The sequence below is a fragment of the Oryctolagus cuniculus genome, chromosome 11 (genome assembly GCF_051225735.1).
Source record: "Oryctolagus cuniculus isolate XC-2025 breed Fujian yellow rabbit chromosome 11, ASM5122573v1, whole genome shotgun sequence".
NCBI classification, from domain to species: Eukaryota; Metazoa; Chordata; class Mammalia; order Lagomorpha; family Leporidae; genus Oryctolagus; species Oryctolagus cuniculus.
The window spans coordinates 21151308-21174879 of record NC_142877.1 but is presented as its reverse complement, the minus strand read 5'-3'; the positions used below and the strand labels follow the sequence as shown (position 1 = coordinate 21174879).

Here is a 23572-nt window from a genome sequence, read left to right as displayed (position 1 = left end):
GGCCGCAGCGCCACACCTGCCCTGCTGTTGCCTGCTCTCCCCGCAGCCCTAGAAGTTCCACTGGGTCCTCCTGGATGCCCCATGGACGGCAATAATGAAAGCCCCAAACCAGAAGCCGGGCGTGCCTCAGTGTCCTGCCAGGAAAGCTTGGCTCAGCCCAGGCTGGACGCTGGCGGCAGGGGCTGGGGGCTCCACGTCGAGGCTGCTGCTTCCAGCTGTGGGGCAGGACACGCTCGCCGAGGGGGGCCCCAGCAGGAAAGCCGAGCTCATGGGCTTGGCAGGAGGAAAGGGACTGGATTTCGTTCCACTCAATGAAACACACGTTCTTGTCCAGGACCGACTCCCGCTGCCACCCGAGCCCCCACACCCCCGGCTCACTCCCAGCCCCGTGCTGCCTCCGACAGCGACCCTAGCCCGAGGTTTATTTTCTATTCCCAGGACTCCAGAATGCTCTGGAAGCTTGTGCTGGGCGCCTTTGCACGGGGGTCCTGAGGGGCCTCGGGCAGGAGGATGGGAGATGGGACGCCCACTTTTCCTGGGCATCTTTCTGTGGACTTTGAATTTGGAACCACATGAATGTATTTTCTAACTGAACAAAATTTAAATTTCAAAAAGCTTCTATTCACAAATATATTTCTGGACCCTGCTCCCTGGCTGCCCCACCCCTCTTCGCCTGTCTCCCTCGGTCCCAGAGCCGGAGCCATTGCTTCTCCCTTCAGGGTTTCTCTGACCAAGATTCCCGAAGCTTCGCCATGGCCAAGGCCAAGTCACCTCCCCTCTCCTCTCTGCATGCAGCCACTGTCTGCTCGGCCTTCTGGGTACTCTGCTCCCATGAGCCTCCTCCCGCCTCTGCCCTCCGGCCCTGGTGGGCAGTCCTCTGTGCTGATGTGGTCCTGGCCTCGGCCTGAAGCTCCGACTCCCCTGGTCCCCGCCATCTCTGGGGGTCCATGTCTCCTTGCGGTCTTCCCGCCTGGGGCTCGCTCTCTCGCCTCCAGCCCACCCACTGCCGTGCACCTGCTTCTAGGACCCCCGTTTGTTTATCTCAGGGCCCTTGCACCACCATGTCCCAGTCCAGACTTGTCCTCTCCTTGCTGTGGGTGAACTGTCTGTTTTTCCCAGGGGTAATGAGGGAGTGAGCTGGTATCTACCGCGTGGGGCAGTTGTGAGTCTAAACGAATTCCCATGAGCGAAGCTCTCAGCACAGGGTCCAGGGCGTTGTAAACTCCACAATGCGTTTGTCAGATCAGAACACCCCGAATGCAGGTCCTGCTCTCCTCTTGCCCACCCGATGGCCTCACTGTCCAGCCCCTGCTGCCACCAGCCAGTCTGAGTGCCAGAAACCCCAGGGTCTTGCTGAGCATTGCCCTCCCCTTCCCCCACCCCCACCTCACCTAACTCGCGCCCCATCACCCACCCTGGACTGTGTTGCTCCTGAGTCTCTCCACACCCCCACCCTGCCCCCAGCCCCCAGCCCCCGGCCCCCTAGAATTGTTCTTGCGTAGCTCATCGATGTTCGCCTAATTGCCAAATCAAAAGAAGATTTTCAGCCTTCATCGGTTTGGATTTTCTGCTACATTTGGTCCTGCTGATCCTGCTCTCCTAGAAACGCTCTGTGAGCTCAGTTTCCATGGCAACCTGCTCTCCGGCTCGGCTCACGTGGCCATGTGGTGCTGACATTTCTTTCTCTCTGCTACGTTAGTAGGTGCCCCTGAAATGGTGGGTGGAGGGTCCGTGGACTCCGGCGGGGTTGAACCGAGCCATGGTCAGCAGTGTGGCAGCCACCCCAACACCCTTCATGTGCGTGTGACATCCTCCCAACAGCCAGCCTGTGGGCCCTGACTCCAGGCTGGTCATCTTCCACAGTCCACAGGCCTCTCCAAGCCAGCCCTGGGCTGTGGCCAGGTGAGAGCCTCAGACAACAAAAAGTCTGTCCATGACTCTCATCTGCTCTGAACTCTCCCAGGGTTCTCCACTGCCCATGAGATGAAGCTCGAACCTCTTAACAGGCATGAGCCGCTCGCTGCTGGCTTTTCCTGTCCTGTTTCCCACCATTTCCTGTCTTATCCCAAACTTCAGGAACACCCAGCAGCCTAGAAGCACACACAACGGGTCCTGCCCTCCGTGCGCTGGTTCTCACTGTTCTCTCTGCCGCGGAGCCTTCTACCCGGCCCTCAACGTCCTGGGAAGGCCACTGCTGTGGCACTTTCTACAGAAAACTTTGTCCAAGCAAACCTTCCCCCGTTTCTGGGTCCCAACCTAAGGCTACAGCCCCCTCCTCGTGCTCTCTTAGCTCCAAGCAAAGCAGAACATCTCTGGTTGCAAGCAACAGAAACCACACTTGAAACAGCTTAAGGCAAAAGGAATTCCCCAGGTCAGGGAGGGCAGGGGTTCATGTGGGTTTCTGGAAAACAGAAAATAGAGTTGAGGGGAGGGGAAACATCTCTGATCCCCAGTTTCACCAATGCAACTCCTATGTTGTTGTTATGCTTGTATATATTTAACAGCTTCATGAGAAACAATTGACATAAAAACGGCTGATGTTTGAAACGTACAATCTGGGGTTTGTAGTGAGGCGAGTTAAGCTGCCAGCATCTCATGTTGGAGCACGAGCCCCAACTTCTCAGCCTCCAGTCCAGCTCCCTGCTAATGTGCCTGGGAAAGTAGCAGATGATGCCACCCTATCTGGACGGAGTTCCCGACTCCTGGCTTACCTCTGGCTGCTGTGGCCACGTGGGGAGTCAAAGAGCGATGCAAGATCTCTCTCTGCCTTCCAAATAAATAAATTTGTTTCTAAAAGTAAATAAAATGTACAACTGGATGAGTTTTGACATTTGCACATACTCATGAAGCCATCACCAGGCAAGATGCTAGGATAACGAACGCCCCTCTCGCCGCCCAAATTTCTTACTCCTTCTGTGGCCCTTCCTTCTCTGCCTCCCGCCTACCCCGTCCCTCCATCCAGGCCACCGCGGATCTGCTTTCTGTCACTCTATGTGGATTGCACGCAGTACTCTTGCATTGCTGGGCTTCCTCCGCGTAGCTGAACTGCTCTGAGACCCCTCTGTGTTGCTGTGTGCGTTAATGGTTTGTGGCTTTTTGCTGTTGAGTAGTACTTCATTGTGTGGGTTATGGTGGTTGGTTTGTCCATTCACCCTTGATGGAGATTGGTGAGTTTCTAGCTTTTGGCAGTTACAAATAAAACTGCTGCATGTATCCAGGTACCAGTTTCCTTGTGGATATGGGCTTTCACAGCTCTGGCTGAACAGCTAGAGGGGAAGGGCTGCATTGTATGATGCATGTGTATTTTGCTGCTTAAGGACCTGCCAAGCTGTCTTCCAAGGTGGTTGCACTATTTTACATTCCTACCCTGCAAAGTATGAGAGTTCTGGTTGGCTCCATACCTTAATCAACATTTTGTACAATCCATATTGTCATTTTTTAAAAATTATTTTATTTAGTTGAAAGGCAGAGTTATAGAGACAGAGAGAGAGGTTTTCCATCTGCTGATTCACTCCCCAAACGGCCTCAAGGGCTGTGGCTGGGCCAGACCAAAGCCAGGAGCCAGGAGCTTCGTCCAGGTCTCCCCGTGGGCACGGGCCCAAACACTTGGGCCATCTTCCACTGCTTTCCCAGGCTGTTAGCAGGGAGCTGGATTGGAATGGAGCAGCTGGGACATGAACCAGCACCCATATGGGTTGTGGGCATCACAGGCAGTGGCTTTACCTGCTACGCCACAACACCAGCCCCAGTACAGTCAGCGTTTCTAACAGTAGACATCCTACTAGGCCTGTGTGGCATCCATGGTGGTTCTGATTTGCATGTCCCCAGTGCCTAGGAGTGTTGAATATCTTTTTGTGTATTTATTTGCCATTTGTTTATTTTTTATGAAGTGCCAGTTCAAGTCTTTTGTTCATTTCTTATTTTTTATTAATAAAAGTTTTAAGATATCAGTATATATTCTGGATACAAGCCCTGTATCTGATATAGGACTTGAAAATACTTTTTCCCAGCACGTGGTTAGTGTTCTCCTCTCGGCAGTCTTTTTTTTTTTTTTAAGATTTATTTTATTTATTTGGAAGAGTTACAGAGAGAGGCAGAGCCAGAGAGAGAGAGAGAGAGAGAGAGAAAGGTCTTCCATCTGCTGGTTCACTCCCCAGATGGCCACAATGGCCAGAGCTGAGCCAATCCAAAGCCAGGAGTCAGGAACTTATTATTCCAGGTCTCCCACGTGGTTGCAAGGACTCAAGGATCAAGGCCATCCTCTACTGCTTTCCCAGGCCGTAGCAGAGAGCTAGATTGGAAGTGGAGTGCCCGTATGAGAAGCCGGCGCTGCAGGCTGGGGCTTTAACCCGCAGCGCCAGAGCACCGGCCCCTCCCAGCAGTGTCTTTCTACTTTTTTGATAAAGTTCAGTTCAGCGGTTTGTGGAAACCTTTGCCTAACCGAAGGTCAGGAGATTTTCCCCATGTTTGATTCTAGAAGTTTTCTAGCTTTAGATTTTAGCCTGTTTACTTTCACTGTTAGGCCGGAGTTGGAACTGGGCTTCTGGTGTTGCAAAGCACCCTGGCTGACACCGTCTCCATGTAACAGGAGCTGAGCCCTCCACTTGCCCGCACGGCTTCCTGGCTGGACTCCCCCCGCCCCTGCAGCTCTCTGACCCAGAGGCAGCGGCTGTGTTAGCTTCTCTAGAGGTACCAGGCTGCGAGGAGGGGCCTCCAAGGATGGGAAGGGGGCTTGGTTCACACCATAGTGGCAGCTGAGGGGTCCCACCATCGGCTGTCTGCAGGCTGATGGCCTCCCACCGGTAGCACTGCGTGGCTCAGTCCAAGTCTGGAGAAACCAAGGATTTGAGTCTCCATTCAAGGCCCAGAGCCTGCGTGGCAACACCGGGGCTGCAGGTGTGGCCTGCAGTCCACAGGGGCAGCCGATGTCCCAGACGGGAGCCGAGCGTGTCCCGGGTCTCTCACAGACCAAACTGCCCCCTCCCCAGTTGAGTCTCTCCTGACTCGCAGCCCACCCACATGGAGGCCACATCTTCCGGCCCAGCGCCCACAGACTCATGGGCCAATCTCGCCTGGAAGCTCCTCGCAGACTCACCCCAGATAACGCTTCCCAGGTTTCTAGGTAGTCCTGATCCAGAGAGGCTGACCCCATCAAGTTAACGCCCACACTGGCCAGGGGCAGCTCCTTGAACTCGGTGCCACAGCAATCCGTTCTTGGAGCTTTGGGGCTGGACCAGATAACCAGCCTGGAGCCAGACCCTGCCCCTCTCCTCTTTGAGTGGGAGACCACGCCAGCCTCCTGTGGCCATGGGCCTCCCACTCTGCCAGGGACGCTAGCTCGTCCCGACCCCACGCTCTCAGGCCGAGGTCCTGACACCTGCTGCCTCCCAGCCTCTTGGTGCTCCCACGGCCCAGGTCCCCTCCTGCGTTCCAGTCGCACTGCGGCTTCCCAGCGGCCTTTCTGCTTTTCAGATCCTAAGACTATTCCAAGCTTTTTGTTCAAAATACGATTAGCTGATGAATAATGGCCCGTTTGACTGGATATAAAACAATTTGCTTAATGTTTTCCCGATAGTTGGCTATTTGGGTTGTTTCCATTTTTTATTGTAAACAAGGCCACGCGACGTCTCCTTGTCCGTGCGTCTTCGTCAGTCTGTGATGACTTCCTCCTGGTGCAGCTCCGTAAGAGTAATTACTGGGTCAAAGGATTCCCGTCAGCAGTGTTGCCCGTTTCATCACAGCCGAGCCAGCAGGGGGTCTTCTCATTAAAATTTCCTTCTTCACTCTGTGATGGGCCAGAAGTGTTATCTCACTGTTGTTTTAATTTACTTTTTAAAAAATAATTAGATATTGGAAAATAGGTTCAACCTATGAGCCATAAAAAATTAATCTTCTGTTAATTGAGTGCTCCTGCCCCTTCACATCCATCCAGCAGTGAGCTGAATTTTTAAAACTCAATTTGTATGGATTCTTAAACACCAAGGAGATTAACCCTCTGCATGGCAGCCTCAGTGTTATTTTCGATTTTCCTGTGGTTAACTCTAAAATTTTAAATCTAGTTTCTTTTTCTTTTCTATGGGATGGCTTCCCTCGCTTTCAAGCTTAGACGGCTCAGCCAGTGGCGGATGGGTGTTTACTTCTGCTTTATTCAAGTGTGATTTTTAATTTAAATCGTTAATCCTTCCGAACCTGACGCTGCTGCATGACAGGAAGTGAGGAATGAAGTGGATTTGCGTCTCCAAATGGCTCTGTGATCATCCAGCAGCTTCTACCGACTAAGCCTGGGAGCCAGGGTGTCCATTTTGAACAGTGCGGAGTGCGTAATAATTTTCTCGTACTCTGTGTGTGCCTTTCATATATGGCCTCAGGGACGAGGCTTCCTGGAGGCACTGGTCCTGGGGCGCCTCCGTGGCCTCGAGCCCCACTCTGGTCGCTGAGCGCCTGTGGGCTTCTGGGAGGCTATGGCGCAGGGAATGGCCTTGGGGACCGCTCGCTGGCTCCTGGGGAGCCCAGGGGACGGAGGGAAAGAGCACTACTGCCTGGCTCCCCGGGAAGGGGCTCCGGCCCCAGCACTTGAGCTGAGTGCCAAGGAGGAAGGTGATGGCACCCAGGCAAGGTAGGGGGACCACAGGGCCAAAGAATCCAGTCTTAGCTGGAGCTTGTGTCTGCAGTTGAAGACAGCATGGGCCGGTGCTGCCCGTAGACAGAGGCACGCGTCCCGGGGTCGGGCGCCCTCGGGGGACGGGGCGAGGCTGAACATGAGCGAGGGGCAGGCCCCGGGGACCTGGGACAGCTCAGGAGGGTGCAGCACCAGTGGAGACACTGCTGTGGTCACCAGCAGGCCAGGATGGGATCAGAAGTGGCAAAAGCCTGCGTGCTAGCGCTGGGCAGCTCATACATCCCGCCAGCGACGATGGGCACCCACAGTAGGCGTGCCGGGTCACCCGGGCCTGGCCCCACACCTTGCCTGCGTGGTGTCACAGACGTGGTTCGGGGTACACGCTGATGCCGGCCTGCCCTGGAGCTCAGCCAGTCTTCTCGTCCTGTCTCCTAACGACGGGGAACTTGGCTTTCACCAGCATGACCTTCACCTTCTGGGCCCCCCTTCCCCACCTCCTTCCCGCCCCTCCCCGGCTCAGTTTGGACAGGAGCCCCACAGAGCTCACCCTGGGATGCCGGAGCCAGAGGCCCAGAGCGCAGAGGCGGAGTCCGTGGTCTGCCACGCACGCCGAGGTCTTCAGCAGCCAGCGCGCCCTGCAGGAGCTCACCTGCCTTCTCCGTCCCCGTGTGGCGGCAGCGGCTTTCACCTGCTGTGCCCAGGCTGGCGGGCCGCCCTCTCTCCCGCAGGCCCTCGGCCCTGACACCTCCTCCCACCTTCCCCTTTGCTCTGCCCAGCAGCGTCTGGCACACGCGCGAAGCGTGGCCTTCGATGTCCCGCAGGCCACAGACTCCTTTTGGCTGAAAACGTTTTGAACCTTCCAGCTCAGACCTTTTATTTCAAACTAGAAAATATCCAGCTGCCTCCCGTTGGCTGCTCTGGGGTGGGGTTGGTTCCAGAATGAAGGAGCCAGGGTCCCAGCCTCGGGACGGAGGGAGGCTCCTGCCAAAGGAGACACAAAGGCCGCAGACAGACTCCCTGCAGGAACGTGGGACGTGGGTGACCCAGGCAAAGACCGCGCGAACTCCCCCGGGGAGGCAGAGAAGCCGCTGCCATGGGCAGAGCAACAGATGGACAGATGGAGCGTGGCTCTCCCACGTGGCCTCATTCCCTCCGAGGCCTTGTTCAGTTCGTTGCCCCACACTCACACCCCAGAGGCAGCCTCCCCGGGGAAAACTCATGCGTGAGTCCTGCTCTCTTGGCAACACCGCTACCGAGCCACAGGCTCTGCCTCCTTTCTCTCCTTTTTCCCTTTAAGGGACCCTGGGTTGCTCTTGCTCCTGACCTCCCCTCCCTGTCCTCCTAGCCAAACTGGCTAAGGGCCCCAAAGGCCAATTAGGCCGCCCTCCCCTGCTCCCTGCCTCGGACCCTCTGCCCTATGGGACTCTCACCTCCCTGGGCTTGACCTCTGGCCTCCGCTCTCTCCCCTGGGCTCTGTCCTTTACTGTCACCCCTCCCCGCCACCTTGCTCGGTCTCTGGCCTGTAGAACCCAGACATCTGAAAACACCTCATCCTCAGTGTAGGCAACAGACCCCTCTTCTGGCGACCCAGGGCTGGAGCCGTCAGGGCAGGTGCCTGGGGTCTCACTTGCCTCACACCCCATCCACAGTCCAGGTCTTTCCCGCCCCAGCATCCGCGTCCCAGTGGCCAGCAGCATGCACTGGTCAGTGGGCAGGAAGCGGTTTTCTGCAGCCGGGCCGCATCCACTGTGCCCGTGGGAGCATTCACTGCTGCGTGTCAGCGCCTCCAAAGCACCCCAGCCTGCTGACCCCTGGTCCCCTGGTCCCCTGGCCCTTCCCTCTGGCTGCAGGGCCGTGGCCTCTGCAGGGACGGTGCTTTCTTCCGCACCTCCTGCCCTGGCTGACATCTTCCTGGTCCCTCCCAGGAAACCGTCCTGGCCTCTCTCGCCTCTGGCAGTGGGGTCTCCTCACTGTTAACACCCATCTTCCTCGATCACCAGTGATGGGGTGGGGTGGGGGGTCCCTGCATATACGCCATGCTCCAGGTGGGCAGGGGTGGGTGTGTCCTGTCCCCCGGGGTCTCTCCATGCCCAGCCAGCAGCCAGGAGTGCCTAGAAGACATGGGTTTGGATTGAGCTGGGAACTTTCTCGACTCCCCAGCTCCCAGACGATCGATCTGTCTCTAAACTTTTCCAATTATCTAAACTTAATTATCTAAACTTCTCAAACAGGGCCGTCCTCCCCGCCCCACTATCTGTCATCCTCAGGCGCTGCAGGCGGGTTCTGCTCCACCACAGCCCTGGATCTGCGCTCGCTGAGGGCTCCGATAACCTCCTAATTACCACCTTTAGTGCTGTTTTTCCATCCCTGTCTTAGTGGAATTCTCTGCAGGGTCTGATATTGTTGATCACTCTCGCCTCCTTGAAACACTCAGCTCTCTCGGTTTCCATGACAACACCCTCTCCTTGTTTTTAACCCATCTCTATGACGACTTTTCCTTCCCAGTCTCATTAATCAGAGCCTCTGACTCAACCACCCTTGAAATGTTAGGGTCCCGAAGACTCGATATTGTAAAGATGTCAATTCTCTCCAAATGAACGCACAAATTCAATGCCTTCCTAATCAAAATCCCACCAGGAGTCTTTAATGGAACTTCATGTGCTGATTCTCCAAGTCACGTGGCAGAGGAGATGGGCAGGGATAGCCAAGATCACTCTAAGCAAGAAAAACAAGCGGTGGGAACACAGTAGGAGGAGAAGGACTGGATGTGTCCCACAAGGCCACGCCAGGGCCACGGCGGTTGTGCAGAGTGGCCGTGGCACAGGGAGAGCCACTGCCCGCAGAGCTGAGGGGCTCAGGATGGGATGTGGGGGCGGTTTTCTACATATCCGGGGAGGGGCACACCACCTGCTGGGCAGTGGGCACCAGGAACTCGAAGCCCCTCGCTCCCTGGCTCTGATGGTCTTGCGGGGCTCACCCAGGTAGCCCCCTTGCTGCTGCACCACTGTCTTTCCTCCCCTGCCCATCCTCCGCACTGACTCCAAACCTCGCCTGGTGCAGGTGCCATTCCCTCACTTATCTTCCTTCTTCTCGATTTTCCTATTCTAAAGGAAACACATGACCTTGGCTGGTGGATCTACTGTGTGTTGTGTTCATTACATTATCCTGGCTGTCTTCTGTGTTTTTGAGATATAAGATCATAAGGACAGTGACATCCAAACACAGCAGACAATTTGGAGAGTCACTGAAGGCAGGAAGAACCAAAAGAACCTCAACGAGAGGCTCAGCATCCACCGTTGTGTTCTGAAAAGTGTCTCTCCTCTTGGTCTTTTTCATGCCTGTATTTATACGGAATGCTTTTATTATCTGTCATCTGTCTGCCCAAGTATCTTCTATCTGTCTGTCTATCGGGACGTGTCATCATCCAGCAGCATCATCGTCTCTATCATCCGTCTACCTACCTTCCTCTCCCCCGTGATTTTTATTCCCTTGTGCACGGAGTATATGGAAACACTGCCCCGTGCGAGCCAACATCCTTCGTAGTGGCCCTGTTGCACGGCTGCCCAGTAATCCATTTAATGACTAGAACCTGATCTGGCTCATCATCCCCGGAGCTGGAGAGTTTCACAGCTTCCTTTTGTCTCGTTTCTGTCTCCCTGGCTCTTACGACCAGAGCCGCAGAGCAGGGCTTTCCGCACCCGTCTCTGGACGCCGCGCCAGATCGTTTCCTTGGGGTGCGCTGCCTGTAAATGGAATTACCGACTGGAACCGTGTGAGGCTTCCTGAGGCTCTTCACGCCTCCTCGAGAGCTTGGCCACTTGACAGTCCCGCCAGCCGCACGAGAGAGGCCCGACGCCGTAGGGCTGAGTGAGCGGTGGGTGAGTGCCTGCTCCAGGGGCCGAGAGTGAGAGCTCCGCATTCCAATTTGCATTTATTTTCTTACGAAGAAGTTCAATGTTTGCAACTGAACTTGCCTGTGGATCGGCATCTTTCGTAAATGGACGCTTACCTCCTTTTTTATTTATTTATTTATTTATTTATTTTTTGACAGGCAGAGTGGACAGTGAGAGAGAGAGAGACACAGAGAGAAAGGTCTTCCTTTGCTGTTGGTTCAACCCTCAATGGCCGCCGCGGCCAGCGTGCTGCAGCCAGCGCACCGCGCTGATCCGAAGGCAGGAGCCAGGTACTTCTCCTGGTCTCCCATGGGGTGCAGGGCCCAAGGACTTGGGCCATCCTCCACTGCACTCCCGGGCCACAGCAGAGAGCTGGCCTGGAAGAGGGGCAACCGGGACAGAATCCGGCGCCCCGACCGGGACTAGAACCCGGTGTGCTGGTGCCGCAAGGCGGAGGATTAGCCTAGTGAGCCGCAGTGCCAGCCTACTTACCTCCTTTTATGACCCCGACGTTGCGTTCTGAAAATTCTCACCACCTCTAGGAATGTTTTATTTGTGAGAATTTTCGACACACGTGCAAGCTTTGCATTTCCTATGGTCAGCGATGTTTGCTTTCCATTATGAGTCTCTCTGCTGCTGTAAGGGTTGCAATGGCCTCCTTCAGCCATGGTTTAGATCATAACTCATTTCAGTGTTTCTCTACTTATTAGTCTGCTTTTTTTGCATTTAAATCACTAACATGGATTTAGACACCTGATATAAAGGAAGGTAAAAGTTGGGTTTTGTTTCCAGGCCCTCGGAGTGACAAACCCTTGTAGTCCCCACTCCTGTGTGGTGGCTCCGCTCCCACAATTCAATGTGATTATCTAGGGTCTGGCATCTGCGCTTTCTATCTTGTTCCTTTGAGATGGCCTTCATTTTTCTGTAAAAATGTGATTCTGTTTGCTGTGAAGCTGCGGTGCCTGTTAGGGTCAGAGCACTGGACATCTCTGCTTCCTATCAGGTTGGCTGCCCGAGTGTCTGACACCCACAGCTGCCTTCCACGCTGGTCTCTCACGTTGGCTCCCACAGTGCCACCTTTTAACACAGGCATACATTCTTCTAGCAGCTTCCTCTCCTTGGAAGGCAGGAGGTGTCATCGCGCTCCGTAATGGCCTGCCCGTGCTGTGCGCAGGCCTGAGCCGTGCCCCTGTCAGCCGTGCAATGGGCTGGGCCAGGCAGAGACAGCTCCTGCAAGCCGGCCTCCCGCTGGCCAATTAGGGGAGAGTTCTCCGCCAAGGAGGGGAAGGGTGCCAGCCAAAGCCGGAATCCCAAGCGCCACAGAACGCTGGGGCAGCAGGGGCGGGCTGCTGGGAGCACCCGGGTGACTGGGAGCAGGTGCAGCCACGAGTGTGCCAGGCGTAAGCAACTGCAGGGGCTGAAGCTCCGAGCCGGGAGCCAGCGTGGTGCATTTGAGGAACTAGAAGATGCTGCGTCTCTCTCTCACTGTCTCTCTCTGTGTCCATCTGCCTGGCTCCCTGTGTGTCTCTGCCTTTCAAATAAGTAAAGAAAAGAAAGAAAAATAGGGACGGATATTTCATGCACCATTTAAGACACTGCTTGTGACAACCACAGCCCGGACTGGAGCACCTGGGTTTGAGTTCTAGCTCCACTCCCACCATTCCTGCTAATGCTCGCCCTGGGGAGTAGCAGGCGACAGCTCAAGCTGATGGCTCAGTAATGCCTGCTACCATCAAGGAGACCTGGATTGAGTTCCCTCATAGTGGCTTTGGCCTGGCCCACCCACGCCCTTTGGGGAGTGACCCAATAGACGGAAGGTCTCCCTTCGTCTCCATCTCTGTCTCTGCCTTTCAAATAAAATAAACAAATAAATACCAGACTCCCTTTGTGGATGGAGGGCAGCACCTGGAGCAGCCAAGGGCACTGATGGGGGACAGAGCAGATCCGGGGGGCCTGGCAGGTTTAACAAGAGACAGACACGTCCCAAGGGCAATGAGAGGTCAGGGGAGGTGGCGACAAGAAGAGGGATGAGGAGACCCAGGTCTTAGGGCATCTGCTTTCCCTTCTGGGAGACACACGGCCGTGGTGGGGGAGGGGTTGGCGTGGGGCGGGGAAGGGAGCAAGAAAGTGGGGGGGGCAGTGGGGCAGTGGGGCAGGGCCAAGGGCCAGCCTGGAATGGTTCTGTGGACGGGAGCTCCAGGATTCGCAGGGACTGGCTGGGAGTGAGCAGGGAGGGGACTGGTTGGGAAATTGGTTGAAGGGTAGACCCTTTGTGGGGCGGGGGGCAGAGTTTCGGGAAAGAGTTGTTGGTGCTCTGACTGGGGCGGCCCAGGGAGCTGGGAAAATGGAGTCGTTTGTGGCCACTCAGGGTGCCAGGGTGGACGACAGGGGATCCGACAGTGCCGTGGGGAGTAGGGTGTAGGTGTCATACAGAAGCCGAGGAGAGCTGCTCCGCGGAGGGGGTTGGCTGTGTCAGATGCTGCCACGAGGCTGAGCGAGCTAGGGCAGAAAAGCATTTTCTGGGCTGCACGGTGGGAGTTGTCCAAAAGAACAGGTGAAGAGGATGGGGGCGGCAGGGACGGGGGAGCCCCGGGCCAGCTGGGAGAGTGGGCCCCCGTTGGGTTGAGTCCTCCGGTGGCCAGCACATGCCCAGCTGTGCAGTGAGCCAGGCCACACTTGAAGCCCCCGAACCCTCCACCCTCACCCACCGTAGTGCCCCTTTTCCTGGCATCGCCCCCAGTCATCATCACACCTTCGGTAAGAAGAAAGGTTCTGATCGTCCTTCCATTTCAAGCTGACGGCAGGCCTAGCTGGCTGCCTGTTGCTAGGTGCCCAAAGGTGCAGACGGGGCCAGACAGGGCCCCCGCCACAAGCAGGATGGAACGGCTGCTAATTAGGGCCGGAGTCGGCACCCGGGGCAGAGCAGAGGCCGCCCGGGGAACATGGAGATCAGGTTCCCCGGTAGAATGTACATGATTCAGTTCTGTCCCTTCCCACCAACACAGCTAATCCCTTGCCCGCGACACTTAATCCCAGCGCCCCAGGCCCCTTTCACGCCTGTCCCTGTGCCTCCAGCTTGCTCCCTGCACGGGGCGGGGGTCGGGGGAGTGTGGGGGGGGCGCCCCTCCAGCCCTTCTCCCTCCTGCTCCCAGCCAGGCTGCTGTGCCCGTCATGGGTGCTGTGGCCGCACCTGGCCATGCCTGGCCTCTGTGCGGAGGGCCCACCTGCAGCCCCTGTGGTCTTCTACAGCTCCCTCCCTCCCTGTCTGTCCATTTCTGCTTCGCGCGTCCAGCTCCGGCCTGTAAGTGCCCATGTGGCGCGGGTTCAGGCCCCGGCCTTCTCTTCCACTGGGCGCCTCTGCCCCGATCTTGTGCACCCCCGAAGTTTTGGCGATCTCGGCGGGGCTGTTTCCCAGAACTGCTGCCCACTCGGGCCTTCTTGGAGCTCTCCACGTCTCCTTAGAGTCCACGCTCCTGTTCCAGGCCAGGCTCTCCTCTGAGCCCGACCCTGCTCCAACCACCGCGGTCATCTAGACGTGACCCAGGAGGAGCCCGGTCTGGTTTTCCTTTTCCACTGGACTTTCCCTTTTAATGAAGATGAAGCAGACCACGGGTTTCACTGGGGTCTTTTATTTTTCTTTTTTAAAAGATTTTATTTATTTATTTATTTGACAGGTAGAGTAATAGACAGAGAGAGAGAGAGAGAGAGAGAGAGAGAGAAAGGTTGTCCATCCGTTGGTTCACTCCCCAAATGGCCGCAACAGATGGAGCTGTGCTGATCCAAAACCAGGAGCCAGGTGCTTCTTCCTGGTCTCCCACGCGGGTGCAGGGGCCAAGGAGTTGGGCCATCTTCTACTGCTTTCCCAGGCCATAGTAGAGAGCTGGACTGGAAGAAGAGCAACCGGGACTAGAACTGGCGCCCATATGGGATGCCGGCGCCGCAGGCAGAGGATTAACCCAGTGCGCCACGGCGCCAGGCCCTCGTTGGGGGTCTTTATACACCCACCTCTTACTTAAACCATTCAGCGGCTCTCAAAGACCAAACTTGAACGTCTGCAGGCTCATCCTAATCCGTGCCCCAGGGCCATGGGGGTCTGACCCATGGTCCTTTCTCCTTGGTTCTGTGTATTTTTTTTTCTTTAAAGACTTACTGAAGTGAAAGGCAGAGCAATAGGGCAAGGGAGACCTTCCATCTGTTGGTTTACTCCCCAAGTGGCTGCAGCAGCCGGCGTTGGGCCAGTTTGAAGCCAGGAGCCCAGAACCCCATCCAGGTCTCCCGTGTGGCTGGCAGGGACCTCAGCACCTGGCCCATCTCCACTTCCTCCCAGGAAGCAAAGGCAGGGAGCTGGATTGGAAGCAGAGCGGCGGGAACTCTGCTGCGGCATGCAGGGCTAACCCGCTGCCTCACAGCATTGGCTCCTCCGCTTGGTTCTTGCTATCAGAGACCGCTCTCCACGGCCATCAGAGGAGGCCTGGCCCTCCCAGGGGTCCTCTGTGGTGAGCGGGCCCACTTGTCCTGCTGCTGATTATTTAAGAGTGGACACTGATGGAGACCTGATCAAGGAAGGGTGTGTGTGTGTGTGTGTGTGGTGTGCGCACGTGTGTGTGTTGGGGGTCTTCTGAGAAAGTTTCTATCTTCAATAGAACTATAAAGAAGGGCTGCCTTTCATTCATCTCTGGACACTAGAATGTAGAAGCTCAAAGAATGTCTGGAATGACTGCAGCCATCTTGTGACCACGGGGACAAGAACCCATATGTTGAAAAACGGCTAGAATGTGGGTCCCCAGTGACGTTAGGGCTGCCGCCCTTGAGAGTTCCCATTCTGTGTGACGCTACATCTATTATTGGTCAGGCATTTTTGAGTTTGGCTTTCTGTCAGGTGTGTCGAAATAACGGCCGGCGCCACGGCCCACTAGGCTAATCCTCTGCCTGCGGCGCTGGCACACCGGGTTCTAGTCCCAGTCGGGGCGCCGGATTCTGTCCTGGTTGCCCCTCTTCCAGTCCAGCTCTCTGCTGTAGCCTGGGAATGCAGTGGAGGATGGCCCAAGTGCTTGGGCCCTGCACCCGCATGGGAGACCAGGAGAAGCACCTGGTTCCTGGCTTCGGATCAGTGCAGCACCGGCTGTAGTGGCCACTTGGGGGGTGAACCAACAGAAAAAGGAAGACCTTTCTCTCTCTCTCTCTTTCGCTGTCTAACTCTGTCAAAAAAAAAAAAAAAAATCACTGACAACTGTCCCAGCCAGGATGGCCCCTTTGTGCCTTTGGCTTCTGCCACTCCTGGCCAGGCCCCTGATCCAGGCAGGTGTCTCCGTGCCACCTGCCCGAGCCAGAAATGAAGCATGGCTTTCATCGCTTGATTGCCATCTGGGTCTCTCCTGGATGGCGAGGGCTCAGGTCTGGTTGCCTCACCACTGGCTACCCTCCCACTGTGCGAGTCATACAGCGTAGACCAGCAGGTTCACAGATTCACCTGGGGTTTTCGGGGGAGAGCAGTGGTGTCCCCTGCGTATGCTCCCCATTCCTCCTCCCTTGCTCACAGACAAGGAGAAGCCCAAATCGAGGCGCCTGCGCGGTGTCGAGGTCGGTCCAGGTCTCGGTCGCAGTCAGCTGGGGAGCCCAGCACGGAGTGGAAAGCTGCGGACCGGCCTTGCAGAGGCCGCTGGGGAGTGGGGTCCTGGCCGCTCAGGTCCAGGCACCTGCCCCTTGCTGAGTAGCCTGAGCCAGCCCGCAGGGCCGACTGCGCAGCCAACCCCGGCTCAGCTTTCCTGGGGTCAGCCAGGGCACCGCCAGGGGCTCCTCCCCGCCGCGCCCTCTGCCCCTCGCCGCCCGTCACAGCCGTTTGCTTCCTTTCTGGGAGGCTTGGAGGGCAGATCCCAGCGCCTCACAAATATCATTTCATCCTGTCTGCCCCCATTCGAGACTGCAGCATTCTGGGGTCTCTCTCGTTTTCTTTTTTTCCCCCAAAGAAACTTATTTAAGGAACACAGACTTTATGCATTTCGTAAGTACAACTTTAGGAATACAGTGATTCTTCCCACCAGACCCACACTCCCACCTACTCTCCCACCCCTCCCCCTCCTCCCATTCCCACTCCCAGCCCCATTCTCCACTAAGATCCATTTTTGATTAACTTTATACACAGAAGACCAACTCTATGCTAAGTAAAGAGTTCAACAGTTTACACAGGAAAAAAAAAAAAAAAACAGAAAACAAAATAAAACAAAAAACCACTCCTCAAGAGTGGAGACAAGGGCTGTTCAAAGTCATTGCATCTTGAAGTTAATTTCGCTTTTTTTTTTAAGAAACTTACTTTAAAGAAGCATATAAGAATGATACATCTTTTGCAAGCACTTAGACATAATTATAATACAACTCTTGGAGGACAGAGGTCCTGCATGGGGAGTTAGTGCACAGTGAATCCTATTGTTAATTTAACAATGAACACTCTTACATATGACGTCAGTGATCACCCGAGGCTCTTGACATGAGCTGCCTAGACTGTGGAAGCCTTTTGAGTCCACAAACTCTGTCAGTATTTAAGCAAGAATATAAGCAAAGTGGAAGCTCTTGCCTCCTTCTTTGATGACCGCTTCTTTCCACTGGGGTCTCACCCATCGAGGTCCTTCATGTAGGACATTTTTTGCCACAGTGTCTTGGCTTTCCCTGCCTGAAATGCTCTCATGGGCTTTTCAGCCAGATCTCTTGTTTTCAAAGCCCCTCCCTTGGTGTCCCACACTGTTCTAGCTCCTCCCTGCCCCATTCCTCCCCTGGTCATCACTGTCTGTAGGGAGGGGACTGTGGCTCCCCTCCCCACAGCTAGCTGTCAGCTCTGTGCCCCTGAAGCCCTTCCTGCCAAGCCTTACAGTAGCCCCCTGATTGCTGGATTTGGAGGGGGTGCCTGCCCAGAGCCGTGCTGGTCCTGGCCTCCTGGAAATCTTTCCCTAGCTGGGTTGCCATGGCAACGCCTCTCCCAGTGGCCCCTGCTTCTCTCCGGCCCTTCCTCCCCCCTCCCCTTTGTCGCCCACCTGCACCGGAGCAGCCTGGAGATGTCTCCAACAGCTCCTGCCCCGCCCCCGGCCCCCTCTATGGGGCTCCCACTGACCCCTGTGGGGGGGGCTGGTCCCTCTGAATCTCAGGCTCTGCCTGCGGGCTCCACCCTGCTGTGCTGGCTGGGCCCCCAGCCCCTCGGCTCTCGCTCTCTGAGACTGAGCCCACTGCCACTGCTGGCACACTACCCGCCTGCTGTGCCTCCCTCCTGAGGGCCCCCGCCACCCACCGAGAGTCCCCCAAGGAAATGCAGGTGGCCCCTGGCTCGGCCTTCTCTGTTGCCTCCCAGCCAAGCCTCCTCCTGCGTTTCTAGGCTCCTACCTGGACCCCGTCACCTTCCCAACGTAGCCTTCACAGTGGCCACCACGGCCACCCCCAGCCATCCGCCCAGCCACGCGGCTGGAGGGCTCACTCCCCTGGCGTTCGACTTCTACCGGTGCTGCCGACAGCAGGACGGGGTCCAGGCTCCTCGCCACGGGTGCCGTCCAGGGCCTGGGCTCTGCCCGTGCCCTCTGCCTGCCCTCATGTCCAGGAACACCGACGGCCTTGCTGCCTCCCGCTTCCAGGATTCTGCTTGTGCTGGTCCCTCTGCTTGGAATGTCCCCAGTCCCTCTGCGTTGCCCATTCCCGCTCACCCAGCCAGACCAATGGTCACCCCCATGTCCCCCACTGCTCCTGCCGCTTCCATGTGGCCTGTGAGGTGCGACGCCGGCTCGCAGAGCGCTCCCGGGCCCAGCCCTGGGTTGCTGCATGACAAACTACCCAGCGTTTATTGTTTCTCATGTCTGGGGAAGGCAGGGCTCAGCGGGGTCAGACGGTGGCTGTGGCCTCCTGCACACTGCCGACAGTCAGCTGGTGCCCACACCGGGTGATGCTGCAGCTCCCGAAGGAGATCGGGGCTGGCCCAGAGCACAGGGGACAGGAGGCTGGCTGCTCGGTGTCTCCCTGCCTGCTTCTACCTGCACAGCTTCTCTCTGTCTGGCGTTTAGCTCAGGCCCACCTTGCTTCTCACCTGGCCGACAGTGACGCCTCTTAGGGGTCTCCCTCCAGTGGGGCCCCTCCTGACTTTGCTGCCTGCGGTTAGAGGGCTGGCGAGACCACCCACCTTCTTGATCCAGGGCAGTGCCAACCCCCAACCCCCTCCACCAGTCACTGCCCACCCCAGCCTTTTTGCTTGGAATGGAGTGCACCTTCTGATTGGCCAGGGGTGGGCTCCGGCTCAGGCTGAGCCAATGGGAGCCTGGGTCTCTGGATCTGGGTGTGGACAGCGACATTTCTGGAGCCCTGACTGTGGGTGGGGCCCAGGCTCAGCACTTAGCAGGCCTCTTCCCCTTGACCTTCTCATGCTCCAGGCTGGTGCAGGGGTCATGGTGCGGACACCAAACACAGATGTCAGAACCAGCGGTGAGGGGCAAGTAGCACCTCCCGGAGTGTGGCCTCTCAACCAAGCTCCCGCCCTGCTCCCTCAGCGTCGTCACCGTCATGAACTTGAGGGATGGGGAACACTGGCAGCCCTGCCTGCTGGGCTGTGAAAGCAGCAGGCCTTGGGGGAGGGAGGCCCGGCCCACAGAGCCGGGAGCTGGGAGCCAGGAGCCGGGAGATGGGAGAGGCAGGGTCTGACGATCCAGGAACCGGGAGGCCCAGCCGGCCCTTGCCTGCTCTGTGCTTCGCTTACGGATGCCAGTGGAATCCCTGTTCTGCCTCCGCTGGTTTGTGTGAGTTTCCTCAGTGGCAAAGAAGAGACTGGACAGAGCGGGAACGAGCCACTGGGTCACCTCGGGAGAAAACGCAAACTCCGTGGCCTGACTCCGGCCCCGCTCCTAAGGCTCTGGTCGTTGACACTCTGCTTGGAATTAGACAAGTGACACACGAACCTCTTAGGGAACTGCAGGGTGCCCAGAGGTGCCCACCGCTCACACTGTGACATACTTCTTATCAGACTTGTTACAGGGTCTGGCGTTGTGGCATAGCAGGGAAAACCCCTGTCTGCAGTGCTGACATCCTATATGGATGCCAGTTCGAGTCCCAGCTGCACCACTTCCAATCCAGCTCTCTGCTGTGGCCTGGGAAAGCAGTGGGAGATGGCCCAAGTCCTTGGGCCCCTGCACCCAGAAGAAGCTCCTGGCCGTTGCGGCCAACTGGGGAGTGAACCAACCGATGGAAGACCTCTCTCTCTCTCTGGCTCTCCTTCTCTCTCTGTGTAACTTTGACTTTCAAATAAATAAATAAATCTCGAAAGAAAGAGCTACAGACAGAGAGAGGGAGAGGCAGAGAGAGAGATCTTCCATCTACTGGTTTACTCCCCAACTGGCCACAATGGAGCCAGGAGCCAGGAGCTTCTTCCGGGTCTCCCATGTGGGTGCAGGGGCCCAAGCACTTGGGCCATCTTCCACTGCTTTCTCAAGCTCATTAACAGAGAGCTGGATCAGAAGTGGAGCAGCCAGAACTTGAACTGGTACCCATATAATTTATTTCTTTCAAACAACAAGACGTCCAGCGGCAGGGATTCTGGGGTTGAGCTGCACTTCTGCTGGCTGTCCCCTCCTGGTCACAAGACATCGCCTTTGCATCCTCCAGCGCCTCGGTAGAAAGGAAGGGGCAGCCCAGGAGCCTCTCAGGGTACAGAGGGAGAAATGTGCTCCCTTGAGGCCCTGCGGATTCCCCTCGCAAGCCCAAAGCCAAAACTGAGTCACACGCGTTCTCCAAACAACGTGCTCCACCCCGTTTCAAGTTCATGAGCTCTACAGCTGTTCCACGTCCCAGATTAGGCTCCCTCAGCCCTTGCTTCCTTCCCACGCCCCCAGCTCCGAGGCAGCTCTACTGGCATCTTCTTAAGAAATCCATTTGCCACCTTGTCCCTTGCTCTGCCGTGTGCAAGCGGCGGCTCCCGCTTCCTGCTGTTGTCCCGAGAGCCCCTCTGCCCCTACCTGCAGCCGCCTCTGGCTTCACTCTCCCTGCACACTGCGGAGACGGCCACATGGGATCCTGGTCTGTACCCACAGTGAGATCCAGGTCACCAGAGCAGTGAGTGCCCACAAAAGCCAGGCAGGAAAGGGGACTCTCCCCACTTGAGAAGCCGCACCGTCTAGTTCCCGTGGGCTCCTATCCACACATGTGCGTGTTTGTAGGTCCAGAAAAGCACGCGCCAAGCCCATGGTGGTGGCTGTCCCTGGGGGGACGAAGGAAATTGGCCAGGCAGGGGGTGGCCAGAGGGGACCTGGGCTTCAGCGGCAATGTTATGCTTTTTAAATGGGACAATGTATTCATGTTTTGCTTGTGTCGTTCAACTTTAATTTGAAAAAATTCTCATTCATTTGCAGCCAATGATGCGGGCTCAGTGGATTTGGCTGCACGCGCGTGTTTGTGTCCCGGGAGCGAGAAGGTTTACTTTGTGTGTGTCTGTGAATGGAGCGCAGTGATTAGCCAGCAGATTACACGGAAATGAAACAGGCAAAAGCCAAACAGAGGAGGGTGCAGAGACAGTGCATTCGCAACACCAGTCAACCCTGCAGGAGTGGACGTGTCCCGGGCTGGGCCCGCTCTACCCGGAGAAACGTGAAGGACCTGCTCAAGGACCAGGCCCAGCGCCTGGGCCCAGCGCCTGGGCCGCTGTGCTTGGGCAGAGGTCAGAACATGAAGGGAGGATTTGTGGCGCAGTGGGTTAAAGCCCTGGCCTGTGGCACCAGCTTCCCATATGGGTGCAGGTTCGAGTCCTGGCTGCTCCACTTCCCATCCAGCTCTCTGCTATGGCCTGGAAAGGCAGTAGAAGATGGCCCAAGTCCTTGGGCCCCTGTACCCACGTGGGAGACTTGGAAGAAGCTCCTGGCTCCTGGCTTTGGATCGGCCCAGCTCCAAGCTGTTGTGGCCATCTGGGGAGTGAACCAGCAGGTGGAAGACCTCTCTCTCTCTGCCTCTGCCTCTCTCTGTAACTCTTGTCTGTCAAATAAATAAAATAAATATTCTAAAAAGAAAGAAAAATAAAAAGAATGGGGAAGGAAAGGCTCGGCCTTGCACTGATGTCAACTTTCCCCAAATTCGCCTGTAAGTCGACAAGATGCTTCTGAAATGCGTGTGGAGGAGCTGACAGGCAAGGGAATGCATGGAATGTGGCATTTTATTTCACAAGTGATAGATGTGGTAGGACAGTCTGGGGCCGTGGCTCACTTGGTTAATCCTCCGCCTGTGGCGCCGGCATCCCATATGGGTGCCGGGTTCTAGTCCTGGTTGTTCCTCTTCCAGTTGAGCTCTCTGCTGTGGCCCGGGAGTGCAGTGGAGGATGGCCCAAGTCCTTGGGCCCTGCACCCGAATAGGAGACCAGGAGAAGCACCTGGCTCCTGCCTTCGGATCAGCGCAGTGTGCCGGCCATAGCGGCCATTTGGAGAGTGAACCAACAGAAGGAAGACCTTTCTCTCTCTCTCTCTCACTGTCTATTACTCTAATTGTCAAATGAAAAAAAAAAATCTGGTAGGACATTTAGCAAAAAAACAAAACAAAACAAAACAAAACAAAACAAAAAAAAACTGTTCCTGACAGGAATACACAGATGGGTGAGGGAATCAGGGACCTGAGCCTGGGAGGGCAGGGAGGGGAGGCACCAGCCAGCCCACCAGGCTGTGCATCTGGGGGAGACTAGAGCCCATGTAAGCACAACCACAAAATCTATTCTAGGTGTGATCACGGAGCACATAAAGACACCTTCGTAAAACCAGCAGGAAGGAATAATACACTTAAACACTGGGAGCAGGGAAGACTAAGCATACATCCAGACACGGACATACAGACGGGATAAAGGAGAGACTGATGCTTGGAACCACAGCAACGTTGATAACTCTTGTTCAGTCAAGGATGCCAGGAAGAGCTAAAGGCAACACACTGCAGGGAAATCTTGGTCACACGCTCACAGAAGATTCTATTAGGAAATTCCACAAACCAATGAGCTAAAGACAATCTACTGTTTAAAGTGAGCACAAATAAACTGGTATCCAGGAAAGGAAAAGCTACGAACGCCCAATACACAGAGCGGAAATCTCACCAGCAAACAGCACGATACAGGTTCCAAGCAGGATTCAGCTGTTCCCCCATCGGCAAATATTTGAGGCCGTCGCTGAGGGCTGCAGCTCCCAGAGGACGCTGTGGCTTGTCCGCTGGAACTCAAAGTGTGGGGAGCCGAGGGGAGAGCCCGCGCTCCGTGTCCGCACCGTCCCGCGAGCAGCGCGCCCTGCTCGGGTGGCAACCGAGGAAGCCCCGCAAGGTGCGCGCTCCCTGGGGACGATTCAGTGTGGACTGAACACAGGGCAGCCATTAAAGGGCGAGAAGTAGGGGTAGCAATAGGGGCCTATGGTAAAACCTACAGGACCGGGCACAAAACGCAGTTTAAAGTGAAATCCCCATAGCGTGGTAGCGCTCATCCAAAATCCCGGAGACGCACACAACTGTGAGAGTGGCCAAAGGACGTGGTAGCCACACTTCCTCTCAACCGCCTTCTAAAGCGCGGAATGTGTTCCTGCTCTGCCTGCTTAATGAGCGCACAATGTGAAAGATGCTCATTTATTTCCGGCCAGTCTGCCACCCGAGTGTTCGTCCGCGCCCGCCTGTTTGCGCCCAGGGAGGGAGAAGGTTTACTCTGTGTGTGCGCGCCAACCGGGCATAGCCATAGTAAACAGGCCGAGCTGGGAGACGGGAAACAAGGGCCAAGCAGACGAAGCCAGGCAGGAGCGAGACTTTGGCCGTGCTGGGGAATAAACGAATCAAGAAAGTCGCCTAAGTGTAGCTGGCGAGAGCGCTAAGGCTGCTGTCAAGACCCAGCAGACGGCGGGCACCGGCAGGACGAGTCTGCGCAGTGAAAGCTGTCCCCGCTCTGCAGTGGAAACCCCAGCAGAAACTCCCCTGCCATGAGACAGGCTGCTTCTAAAATTTAGCTGGTGGGACGATTCGCAAGAGCGAGCAAGGCGGTTGTGTAAAAACAGCAAACAGGAAAGTATTTGCCTTTCTGGCGAGCACAACGCCCAGAAGC

The 23572-nt window shown here is 56.3% G+C and overlaps 1 long non-coding RNA gene across 1 annotated transcript; it reads right to left on the bottom strand.

The window, feature by feature from the left end:
• Positions 1–14122: 14122 nt before the first annotated feature.
• Positions 14123–23028, bottom strand: LOC149123368 (uncharacterized). Its single transcript, XR_016216585.1, has 2 exons — positions 22592–23028; positions 14123–14397 (listed from the first exon to the last, which is right to left on the bottom strand). It is a non-coding gene; the product is annotated as an uncharacterized LOC149123368 (long non-coding RNA).
• Between the last annotated feature and the right edge of the window lie 544 nt (positions 23029–23572).